A 13,139-nucleotide genomic window follows, 5' to 3' on the forward strand; every position below is an offset into this window, starting at 1 on the left:
TCCATAGTAACATCTGACAAAAATATCTAAAGACACTGAAGCAGCAAACTTTGTGGAAATTAATATTTGTGTCATTCTCTCAACTTTTGGGCACGACTGTAGAGTATCAGGCAGGTCAGGCAGCAGAATATTAGGTAGGTCAGGCAGGTCAGACAGTAGAGTATCAGGCAAGTCAGACAGAGAAGCAGGCAGATCATACAGTAGTGTATCAAATCAAATGTATTTGTCGCATACACATGGTTAGCAGATGTTAATGTGAGTGTAGCGAAATGCTTGTGCTTCTATTTCCGACCATGCAGTAATATCTAACAAGTAATATAACCTAACGATTTCACAACAGCTACCTTATACACACAAGTGTAAAGGAACAAATAAGAATATGTACATATAAATATATGGATGAGTGATGACCGAACGGCATAGGCAAGATGCAGTAGATGGTATAGAGTACAGTATATACATATGAGATGAGTACCGGTAATGTAGGGTAGGTAAACATTATATAATATAAAGTGGCTAGTGATAAATGGATTACATCAATTTTTACATTATTAAAGTGGCTGGAGTTGAGTCAGTATGTTGGCAGCAGCCACTCAATGTTAGTGGTGGCTGTTTAACAGTCTGATGGCCTTGAGATAAAGCTGTTTTTCAGTCTCTCGGTCCCCGCTTTGATGCACCTGTACTGACCTCGCCTTCTGGGTGATAGGGGGGTGAACAGGCAGTGGCTCGGGTGATTGATGTCCTTGATTATCTTTTTGGCCTTCCTGTGACATCGGGTGGTGTAGGTGTCCTGGAGGGCAGGTAGTTTGCCCCCGGTGATGCGTTGTGCAGACCTCACTACCCTCTGGAGAGCCTTACAGTTGTGGGAGGAGCAGCTGCCGTACCAGGCGGTGATACATCCTGTCAGGATGCTCTCGATTGTGCATCTGTAAAAGTTTGTGAGTGCTTTTGGTGACAAGCCAAATTTCTTCAGCCTCCTGAGGTTGAAGAGGCGCTGCTGCGCCTTCTTCACGATGCTGTCTGTGTGGGTGGACCATTTCAGTTTGTCCGTGATGTGGACTTTACCCTTTCTCCACTACTGTTCCGTCGATGTGGATAGGGGGGTGCTCCCTCTGCTGTTTCCTGAAGTCCACGATCATCTCCTTTGTTTTGTTGACATTGAGTGTGAGGTTATTTTCCTGACACCACACTCCGAGGGCCCTCACCTCCTCCCTGTAGGTCGTCTTGTTGTTGTTGGTAATCAAGCCTACCACTGTAGTGTCGTCTGCAAACTTGATGATTGAGTTGGAGGCGTGCATGGCCACGCAGTCGTGGGTGAACAGGGAGTACAGGAGAGGGCTCAGAACGCACCCTTGTGGGGACCCAGTGTTGAGGATCAGCGGGGTGGAGATGTTGTTACCTACCCTCACCACCTGGGGGCAGCCCGTCAGGAAGTCCAGGATCCAGTTGCACAGGGCGGGGTCGAGACCCAGGGTCTCGAGCTTAATGACGAGTTTGGAGGGTACTATGGTGTTAAATGCTGAGCTGTACTCGATGAACAGCATTCTTACATAGGTATTCCTCTTGTCCAGATGGGTTAGGGCAGTGTGGTTGCGATTGCATCGTCTGTGGACCTATTGGGGCGGTAAGCAAATGGGAGTGGGTCTAGGGTGTCAGGTAGGGTGGAGGTGATATGGTCCTTGATGACGGAAGTGAGTGCTACAGGGCGGTAGTCATTTAGCTCAGTTACCTTATCTTTCTTGGGAACAGGACCAATGGTGGCCCTCTTGAAGCATGTGGGGACAGCAGACTGGGATAAGGATTGATTGAATATGTCTGTAAACACACCAGCCAGCTGGTCTGCACATGCTCTGAGGACGCGGCTGGGGATGCCGTCTGGGCCTGCAGCCCTGCGAGGGTGCAGGCAAGTCAGACAGTATAGTATCTTGCAGCAGAGTATCAAGCAGGTCATACAGTAGTGTATCAGACAGTAGAGTATCACGCAGGTCAGACAGCAGAGTATCAGACAGGCCAGACAGCAGAGTATCAGACAAGTCAAACCGCAGAGTATCAGACAGACCAGACCGCAGAGTATCAGACAGGCCAGACCGCAGAGTATCAGACAGGCCAGACCGCAGAGTATCAGACAGGCCAGACAGCAGAGTATCAGACAGGCCAGACCGCAGAGTATCAGACAGGCCAGACAGCAGAGTATCAGACAGGTCAGACAGCAGAGTATCAGACAGGCCAGACAGCAGAGTATTAGGAAGGTCAGACAGCAGAGTATCAGACAGGCCAGACAGCAGAGTATCAGACAGGCCAGACAGCAGAGTATTAGGAAGGTCAGACAGCAGAGTATCAGACAGGTCAGACAGCAGAGTATCAGACAGGCCAGACAGCAGAGTATTAGGAAGGTCAGACAGCAGAGTATCAGACAGGTCAGACAGCAGAGTATCAGACAGGCCAGACAGCAGAGTATCAGACAGGTCAGACAGCAGAGTATCAGACAGGCCAGACAGCAGAGTATCAGACAGGTCAGACAGCAGAGTATTAGGAAGGTCAGACAGCAGACTATTAGGAAGGTCAGACAGCAGAGTATCAGACAGGCCAGACAGCAGAGTATTAGGAAGGTCAGACAGCAGAGTATCAGACAGGTCAGACAGCAGAGTATCAGACAGGCCAGACCGCAGAGTATCAGACAGGCCAGACAGCAGAGTATCAGACAGGCCAGACCGCAGAGTATCAGACAGGTCAGACAGCAGAGTATCAGACAGGCCAGACAGCAGAGTATTAGGAAGGTCAGACAGCAGAGTATCAGACAGGCCAGACAGCAGAGTATCAGACAGGTCAGACAGCAGAGTATCAGACAGGCCAGACAGCAGAGTATCAGACAGGCCAGACAGCAGAGTATTAGGAAGGTCAGACAGTGTTCTGGATCCTGTCCACCATGTGGTTATGATGCAAGTAGATCCCTCAGCCCTTAAAACGCACATACCTATCATGCCTCTCTCTAACGACTGTGGTGTGTGTGTGATGATTAATATCCATCTATAAACCACATGTTAATCTACAGGCTTGCAATAACCAGCCAAGAGAGCTGTGTGTGTGGTGTGGCATGCGTGCGGCCTAGTGGTTAAGAGCGTTGGGCCAGTAACCAAAAGGTTGCTGGTTTGAATCCCAAGCCGACTAGGTGAAAAATCTGTCGATGTGACCTTGAGCAAGGCACTTAACCCTAATTGCGCTGGATAAGAGCGTCTGCTAAATGACTAAAATGTCAAATGTAAATGTGTCTATATCCCCTGCCTATCTAAAAGCTTGTGATTTGAACCGGTGGCTACAGAGAATCCCCTACACTAAGTCTGATATCTAATCTAATAAGTGCTCGTCATATTTCTGCATGGCCTGGCCTGGACACCTCTCCCTCTCAGCCAATTAGAGGACACCTATCATTATCTCAGCCAGTCAGAGGAGACTAGTTAATACCAGCAGCTAAACACTTCTTCCTCCCCAGCTCAGCTAGCTCCTCCAGGGACCAGTGGCTTCATTGTCCTAAATTACATCCTATTCCCTAAATAGTTCACTAACTTTGATCTGAGCCCTAGGGTAGTGCACCATACAGGGAATATGGTGCCATTTGGGACACATCCCAGGGGCTTCTCAACCACTTAGCAGGAATGCCATGAGACATTACAGTAGTGAGTGGAGTAGACAGATCTATGCAGCATTAACACCATTTCAATGTTTACACTGCACAAGTGCACATTTCAATAAGGGAATAGATAAAACAATAAGGATAATAGACAGGGCACTGTCTATATAAAACTTCACAAGATAGTATGCATTTCCTTGAGTTTTCATTTCTATTTTGATCTACCGTTGATGTTCTATTTCCTCTGGAAACCAACAGGTGTACCAGTTGTTGCACTGGTGTTAAGAGTTAGTGAGTCTGGTGGTCCTCTGAGTGGGCTCACCAGAGAGGGGTTGTGTTGTGGGTGGAGGGGGCATCGGAGGCTCCAGTCTGGGGATCCTAGAGCCCACTGGCTCTGGAAGAGAGACAAAGAGAGAGAACAATATGTCACACTAACATACCTACTGTTATGAATCATATGAATCTTTGGCAGCCATACGTGTCCATGGAATCATCTAGAGTCTGTGCCAGAGAAAAGGTTAATGTGCTCACCAGGTGCCTTGCTTTCTTCTGTAGGAGATCATATCTAAACCACAAGGGAAATGGGTGTCAAAACAACTCAATTGAGTTAATCTGATCATAAAAAGAGCATGATGCCTGCCCTCACAAGAACCTTTTAACTCAAATGTCAAACTCACGTGGGCTCATTTGAGCTGGCGAGGAGGGCTGGTCTGGGGCGAGACCTTCTTGCTGAGTGGTGGCAGGATGGGGGGGTTGGGGAGCGGGAGCTGGGTGAGAGTCTGCAGCTGCTGGGGAGTGGGGGGGGGGGGGGGGGGGGGGGTCTTCTTGCTGGAGGTCTGGGGCATCTGCTGCTTGCCCTTGGAGTACAGGTCTAGGATCTGGTGGCAGATGTCTGTGGAGCAGAGGAGGTCATTAATGAGGAGTGTATTTCATACGTATGAAACTACATGATGGTACTACATGAGTAATGATACTAACATGGTCATAAACAAATAGTCCACAAACTGAAGTCAAGAGGGGTCAAAGTAGCCTTGGAGCCACCCTGATCTCGCTAACTTATTATTATTGTTTATATTTTGTACCTTTATTTAGGCATTAAGGCATGTCAGTTAAGAACAAATTCTTATTTACAATAATGGCCTACCAAAAGGCCTCCTGCGGGGATGGGACTGGGATTAAAAATACAAATGTAGGACAAAACACATCACGACATTAAGAGAGACCTAAGACAACAACATAGCATGGCAGCAACATGAAAACACAGCATGGTAGCAGCACAACATGGTAGCAGCACAGAGCATGGTACAAACATTATTGGGCACAGACAACAGCACAAAAGGCAAGACGGTAGAGACAACAATAGATCACACGAAGCAGCCACAACTGTCAGTAAGAGTGTCCACGATTGAGTCTTTGAATGAAGAGATGGATATAAAACATGAATGATATGCAAATTGTTCACAAACTGGGCAGCGAACCATTCATGAACCATTCATGTACCATTCAAGAACCATTCATGTATCATTCAAGAATCATTCATGTATCATTCAAGAATCATTCATGTATCATTCAAGAATCATTCAAGAACCATTCATGTATCATTCAAGAACCATTCATGTATCATTCAAGAACCATTCATGTATCATTCAAGAATCATTCATGTATCATTCAAGAACCATTCATGTATCATTCAAGAACCATTCATGTATCATTCAAGAATCATTCATGTATCATTCAAGAACCATTCATGTATCATTCAAGAATCATTCATGTATCATTCAAGAACCATTCATGTATCATTCAAGAACCATTCATGTATCATTCAAGAACCATTCATGAAAGCTTGTGAGATCTGGATGAAACAAGCTTTCAATTATATATGCTTTTGTTTTTAACATTTAAAACATCCTGCACAAATGTCATAAACCCACAACTGTTTCATAGAGAAAGACCAGCCAGTCCCACGTTCCCAGCAGCTCCACTGGGACGTCCTGAACAAACTGCTCCCAACATCGCCGTGAAGACAGCCTGGACGTCCACCCCTGGATGTCAAACTAACACAGCCGGCCGGCCAGGTACATGACTGCTACAGCTATGATCTCTGGCTCCCACTGCAGGGACAGCATAGTACACAGACTGAGGAGAGAGAGGTGTGTCCATCACTCACAGGGCACATATTCATAAAGCATCTCAGAGTAGGCGTGCCGATTTAGGATCAGTTTTGCCTATTAAATCATAATGATTAAGATGGGGGACCTGATCTTAGATCAGCACTTCTACTCCGAGACGCTTTGTGACTATTTGACCTGATTGCTTCATCGTAGGCACATCGATGTACTTTCATGGTTCTGCTAAGTTATGCATCCATGCACAGTCAACTGCTCACCTGTCTTTCACAAAGGTCCAGGCCATCTCAACTAGCTTTTGGACTTTGTTCTTATCACCTGAAACAAATCAGAAATACTTCAGATCTGTGAACAGAAAGAGGTGAAGGGGTAGCTTTAATTCAGACAGGGTAATAATAGACTAGATCAGATTATTATTTTATTGTTTTAGATAAACTGTAGTGCCCGATTCCCACTATAGGGCCAACTGGTTACACTGTGCTGACTGGGTTCATATTTTCTCTTCACATTGTCCTTTTCCAGCACAGATCCAGCAACTATGGTGAACAGCTCAGCCCTAGTGTCAAATTTGGATTACTTTCCCAAACTTTCTAGAAATTCCATTTGGAGGAGTCACGGATTTCCTCCTTATTTCCATCCAGGAATATTCCAACCAGGATTTCTTGAAAACCTGAGAAAATGTAGGAAAGTTAGTGAAATGTTGCAACCCTAATCAAGCATATGTATCTGTGTACCTGCTTGGTGTAGCAGAGCAGGAACTGGTATGGTAAAACCTAATGGTCTGCAGCAGGATCCTCTCCAACACCATCACCTCCGCCTGTACAGGGACAGAGTCATGGAAAACATTGTGACCAGGAAGTATTTTGGATTCAGACTAAGGGTGTGAATGTTTAAACGTTAAAATTAAGTTGGTATCCTTAATGTCATCGAAAAATCCCTAACTGAAAAACAGTTTTTTAGTTTTCCCCCCACACAATTAAAATCACAAAACATTATTTTCGTTGTTATAGTAGACATGCTATAAAGGGCCTGGGAAAGTCAAATAAAACCAGAGCGGAAGAGGTGAATTTGAAAGCTACTTGGTGAATTTGCAAGCCAAGACAATGAGAGATGCAGATTACCAAAACATATGAACCCACCTTCACCTCCGTCTCCCGCCTGCTCGGTCTCTTTCCTAATAATGCAAGTGTGTCTTCGGTCTGTTGCGTGTAGAATATCCTAGTCTAGTCATGGCACCGATGTCCTCGGGCCAGTCTTGCGAGCACGGGGTAGCGTACTCTTAATTTTTGCCTCATATGAGATGACAGTATGCTACCGGTAGCCTGTATCAATGACCCTTTTCTGACATAATGGAATGTGGCCTGTCATGCCAAATAATGTGTCCCCCTGCGTCACAATGGGATTTGATGAGTTGTGAGAAAGGATGAAAGTGAGAGAGAGAGGTGGGAAGAGAGTGGAAGACAGACAGAGAGAGATGGAGAGAGAGAAACAGAGAAAGACAGCAGTGCAAATATACTTAGATTAGAGTATTTCAACCACTCTTCTCTTCCAACTTGTTAGGCAATCATATCTACCTATGGGGGAAGGATGGCCAGCTAGACAGGAGGGTGATTTTTACTAAGGAGGCCGTGCTGACCGAGATGCATGCTGTCCATTTCGGAGTGAAGCGCATGATTGCCAAAATCAACCTACTCTTCTTCTGACGGGGAATTGTCAAGGAGGTGGACAGCTGGGCAAGTGAAATAACCTTTTGTTTATCAATCACATTATATTATATCTGGAATTATTATGATTTCAATGAAAGTCATATCAGAGAGGACACAATGTTTCAATTTGTAACTTTTTGCTTAAAAGGTCAGTACCCGTCTAGCCTGCCAGAAGATTGAGAGGGTGAAGACTGTGGCTCCGGAGTTGAAGCCCATCAAAGTTGTTTCACCATGGCACATGATCGGTATCTGTCCCAATAAACATTTCATCCTGATAAGTTGTTTTGTAATGGTTGCTTTATTTGACCACAGCAGAGATCAATATTATAGAATGTGTGTCAGTATCCTTACAAATTTGAAAATCTGCATACTGTATGACACAGATACAGGTAAGAATAAAGTAACCTTCTCTCAAACACTTTAAATGTTGGTGACCTCATCGGACCCTGCACGAAATCTAAGAATGGCATCAGTTGGTGTCTGATGGTAACCGATGGGTGGAGTGGAGTCAATAACCATTAAGGCCATTAAAGGAGGAGTACGTGCTGAACTCTAAATTCCCTTCTGTAACCCATTAAAAAGTGTGTTTGGAACCAAAAATAGATTTTTGTTTTGTATGATACCCCTCAAGGAGGAGACTGGCGAGGCCACCTCCAAAGTGATGATGGACATCTTCAACACCCACAGTTTTTGTTTTTCCATGGTACATAAATCAGACATATTTCAATATCTTTCATTGTCAATAGATATCACCTTCCTACCCCTCCTCCAGGTTTGGGGAATGGACCAACCAGACCCTCAAGACTGCCATGGGCAAGTCCCTTGATTGGTACCTGGAAGGGTGGGAGAAAACCTGAAGGTAATTCTCTTTGCACACAACAGCAGCATCCAGGCCTCTGAGTACGGATGGGAGGATAACAATGAAATTGCATATACAATTATTCTTTCAAATGTCTTTCAAATGTCTGATTGGACTTAGCGTTGTTGTTGATCTATTGCTATTTTTGTATAACGTCTGTGCTCTGAGTCGGAGGGGGACCAGCTTGAGGTAGACTATACCTTCCAAAAGTGTTGAAAAGTACATATCTCCCATTTATAACACTGCACTAATCCATCACATTCTCACTGTAGAGTGTAACCTGTGTGTTTGCTTGTCTCTGTCTCCTACCCTGTTCCCTTTAACTCTGCTCCTGTTCTCCAGAAGCTAGGGGTTCTGCCCAACACCCAGACATGGATCCACCTGATGTTCTCCATTACTAACCACCCTCCAACTTTTCATTACATCATCTACAGCTACTGTTGTTGTCATGTCTGCTCAAAAGGTTTTGTAGCTCGATCATACTGTGCACATAATATGTGAGATATACAGATGAACTAAAAACACTAGCACTGCAGACACTCAGAATAAAGTCAGCAGCAGAGCCTAGACTTTGTAGTCTCCCTCTTCAAGTCTCCCTTCCGAGATTGGCTGTCTGTTGAGAACAAGTGACAGGCAGAACCTCACACCCCCACAGCAACCACCTCTTCAAAATTCCACACACCAGAATTCAATATTTTAGTCTATGATTGCCATGTGAGTGTACCAAAGAAAAATCTGTGAAAATAATGACAAAGGTACCAAAAAATATCAACGTTTATGTATTAAAATCTTAAATATTGCCAGGTTGGTTTTCACAGCTGTTTCACACGGTGTTCATTACTGTAAGTTTTAAGGTTTCCTTTGGTGGTATTTATTTGCTCCACATGATTCATTGTAGTATCCTAGGACTTACAATACATACATATATATTCAACCACAAAGGTGTACTAATGAGCTATGCAATATAGAAAATGAAATAGTCCTAATAGAGGACTACTGAAATGATATTATTTCAGTGCAGACAAGGGAAGGGCAGGTGAAAATAAAAACAAGACATTTAGTAGAAATAAAACACTTTTAGCTACCCTACCTTAAAAAAACAACACAGCAGCACATCAACCAGCAATGTTAATTGTTGTCAGGGAAAAAAATAACCTTTTACACCAGAGCAGAATTCTACTGTCTGAAAGTGGTACATACCTGATGTGAAAAGTTGTCAATTGTCGCTATGGACATGTTACTGTAGCTGTGTTCTATGTCTGTAAAGGGTCGTTGTAGATAGAGCTTCATTGTCTGACTCTGGCGGTCATACATAATAGGACCATTATTCTACATTGTAAATTGAGATGGAATTTTATGATTTTTCCTTATTGTTTTCAGAAAAACAATTTAAAAAATGGCAGTTTAAACGTGAAGCAAAATCGTTCATTTGTTACATCCCTAATTCAGACCCTGTCCTTCGCAGGGATGGAAATATCATTTACTACTCGGTCAGGGGTCACAACTTTATACTAGCACAGCGCTTCCCAAACTCAGTCCTGGGGACCCCAAGGGGGGCACATTTTGGTTGTGGCCCTAGCACTACACAGCTGATTAAAATAATCAAAGCTTGATGATGAGCTGGATATTTTAAGTAGCTGTGTAGTACTGGTGGGGGGACACACATGCAATGGACACATCCATTCGAAGGACGAGGTACCCTCAATATCAAAGTACCAACTATTACTGAATATATGACATCTTGTAATCCAGACAATTGCAAAAGGTTAAATTAGTTTACACACTTGGTGAAGCTCTCACCTTTGGGTCATCTCCAAACTGAGCAAACTGTATATCGTTCAGCAGGCTGCGAGCCGTCTTGATGATGTCTTTACATTTCTTGGGGGTCTCTTCCACTTTAAAACACAGTCTGTGTTTTCTCAAATGACACATCCCTGGGGGGTACCTTTATCTACTTCATAGCTTTTTGACATAGAGCTCCTCACCCTCACTTCTATTGATCGCCCAAAAATACAATCTTTTAACCTTCCTCCAAACCCCATGATATCCTTATTTGCCTGTGCCTTCCGTATGACTGACTCAAGGCATAGTACAGGATCTATTGTTCCACTTTCATCTGGTGACATTAGTCCTCTACTCTGTAGAAAGTAAGTCAGCCTTTCTGTTACCATCCTTTCCATAAGTTTACATGCATGAGATGTCAATGTTATCGGTCTATAGCTTGAAAGACGAGTAGGGTCTTTCCCTGGTTTCCGTATTGACACCACTACCGCCTGCTTCCAACTTCCAGGCAGTTTCCCTTCCTGCCACATGTTATTTTAAAGGTCCAATACATTCCCCATTGCAGTGTCACTGAGATGAGCCATCATGATGTAACACATCTCATCCTTCCCAGGTGATGATACCCCAGCTTTAGCTAATGATCTCTTCATCTCAGCCATCGAAAAAAAAAGGTCCTTCAATGCATCCCCCACCATCCCTCTCTGATCCAGGACCCCCGGATGTTCTCCTCTAACCCCATCTCCCACCATCTCTCTCTGATCCAGGACCCCCGGATGTTCTCCTCTAAACCCATCACCCACCATCTCTCTCTGATCCAGGACCCCCGTATGTTCTCCTCTAACCCCATCTCCCACGCAGCCCCTCTTTCGTCAGATTATTTGAGCTGTGTACCGTCACAAATGGCTGGGCTAAAATCTCTGCTTTCCCCATATCTCTCACTGCAACAGTCTCCTGTCATCCTATCCTGCCACACCGATTCCAGACCTGCTCTCTTATTTGTACATAGAGGTTATGGGGAGGGACGATGTTGTAAGTAACTGACACAGGTCTTGGTAGTGGTGGTCAGCTAGTGAAGAGGTCCCAACGTCACGTACGGTCTTTAAGGTAGTTGTTGTGAAATTGTTAGTTACTTGTTAGATATTACTCCATTGTCGGAACTAGAAGCACAAGCATTTTGCTACACTCGCATTAACATCTGCTAACCATGTGTATGTGACAAATAACATTTGATTGGATTTCCTACTGAATTTGAATCATGGGAAAACACAGGTTATAGTTAACACTCCAAATGAAAAAATACACTAGAGCCAGTCTTCAGAACAGACGTAGGAGACTAAACGTCACAGCCACAGGCCCGCTCATGACTTTGAGCAAAAAATGGACTCTCAGGAGTTAAATGGACTTGACATAGGGAGAGTCATTGTGGGAGGTTTTGAAAACAAAGGTAGGATTTTAATATTTTTACCTTCACAGTAAAGAACAAGTTTGTAATCTGAATATGTGCTTCTATATTCTCATACATGTGTTCTACTGTAGCCGACATTGATTTATTTTATTTGAAGTTATAATATTCTGATATTTGTTCTACTGCTACATTGATGTCTTGCATTCGGCGCATGTGACAAATAAAGTTTGATTTGATACTCCTGTTCCACTCCCTCTCCCACACGCCTATATGGGATCGCTCCCTTTATAAAGGTAACACACCCTCCTCCTCCACCCTATCTCTACGGACTGCAACATAACCTTGTAATACAACACCTAGAGTAGGTTTAAGCCATGTCTCCTGGAGACATACACGTATCACATCAGGTTTCACTGGTAATTCCTGGTAATTCCTAAACTTTTTGAACTCTTGCCCACTAGCCATCAAACTTTTGGCCCCTTACAAAAAAAGAATGCAGTTTCAAAACTGCAGTAACTGCAGTCGACTGTGGTATTTTGGATGCAGTAATTGCAGTTACACTGCAAAGTGACGACAGTAAAACAAACAGCATCCGTCAGATACACTGCACTCCAACTGTAATATTTTTCAGTAAGGGGCATTCCACTGGAGGATTAACACAATGATGAAAATGAACCAATACATGAATCCTGGCTGGACTGATTCTCAATCTTATTGAGGTCATCCTGTACATTTTCCCCTGTCAGTCCTGTGAGCCCAATATACCTCACTGCCTGCTCCACTATGATCTGTATCTTCTTAGTCTTAGATTGTAATGTTTCTGAGCAATTGTTTGCTGCTGTCACAAATGTAACAGCCTTCTTCATGTCTCCTACCAGTCTTGTGTTCTCTCATTCTCCCATTCTGCTCCCTACATCACACCCAACCTGCATCCCAATCTGCCCTGAAATACCAACTCTTCTAGGTGCCCCGCTCATTTCTGCATGAACTACTGTACTACTATGGCTTCTGCATACAATATTTTACACTCACTCCTGCTGCTGCCCATTCCACTTGTCTTTTCATCACTGCACAAACCCCATAGTTACAGCTCTTGAACTGGACCACGTCTCCACATTTCCCATATCCATATCCTCCCACACATGCCTCCACATTTCCCATATCCATATCCTCCCCCACACGTCTCCACATTTCCCATATCCATATCCTCCCCCACACGTCTCCACATTTCCCATATCCATATCCTCCCCCACACGTCTCCACATTTCCCATATCCATATCCTCCCCCACACTTCCCATATCCATATCCTCCCCCACACGTCTCCACATTTCCCATATCCATATCCTCCCCCACACGTCTCCACATTTCCCATATCCATATCCTCCCCCACACGTCTCCACATTTCCCATATCCATATCCTCCCCCACACTTCCCATATCCATATCCTCCCCCACACGTCTCCACATTTCCCATATCCATATCCTCCCCCACACGTCTCCACATTTCCCATATCCATATCCTCCCCCACACGTCTCCACATTTCCCATATCCATATCCTCCCCCACACGTCTCCACATTTCCCATATCCATATCCTCCCCCACACGTCTCCACATTTCCCATATCCTCCCCCA

Source organism: Oncorhynchus mykiss, chromosome 25 (genome assembly GCF_013265735.2).
Source record: "Oncorhynchus mykiss isolate Arlee chromosome 25, USDA_OmykA_1.1, whole genome shotgun sequence".
NCBI classification, from domain to species: Eukaryota; Metazoa; Chordata; class Actinopteri; order Salmoniformes; family Salmonidae; genus Oncorhynchus; species Oncorhynchus mykiss.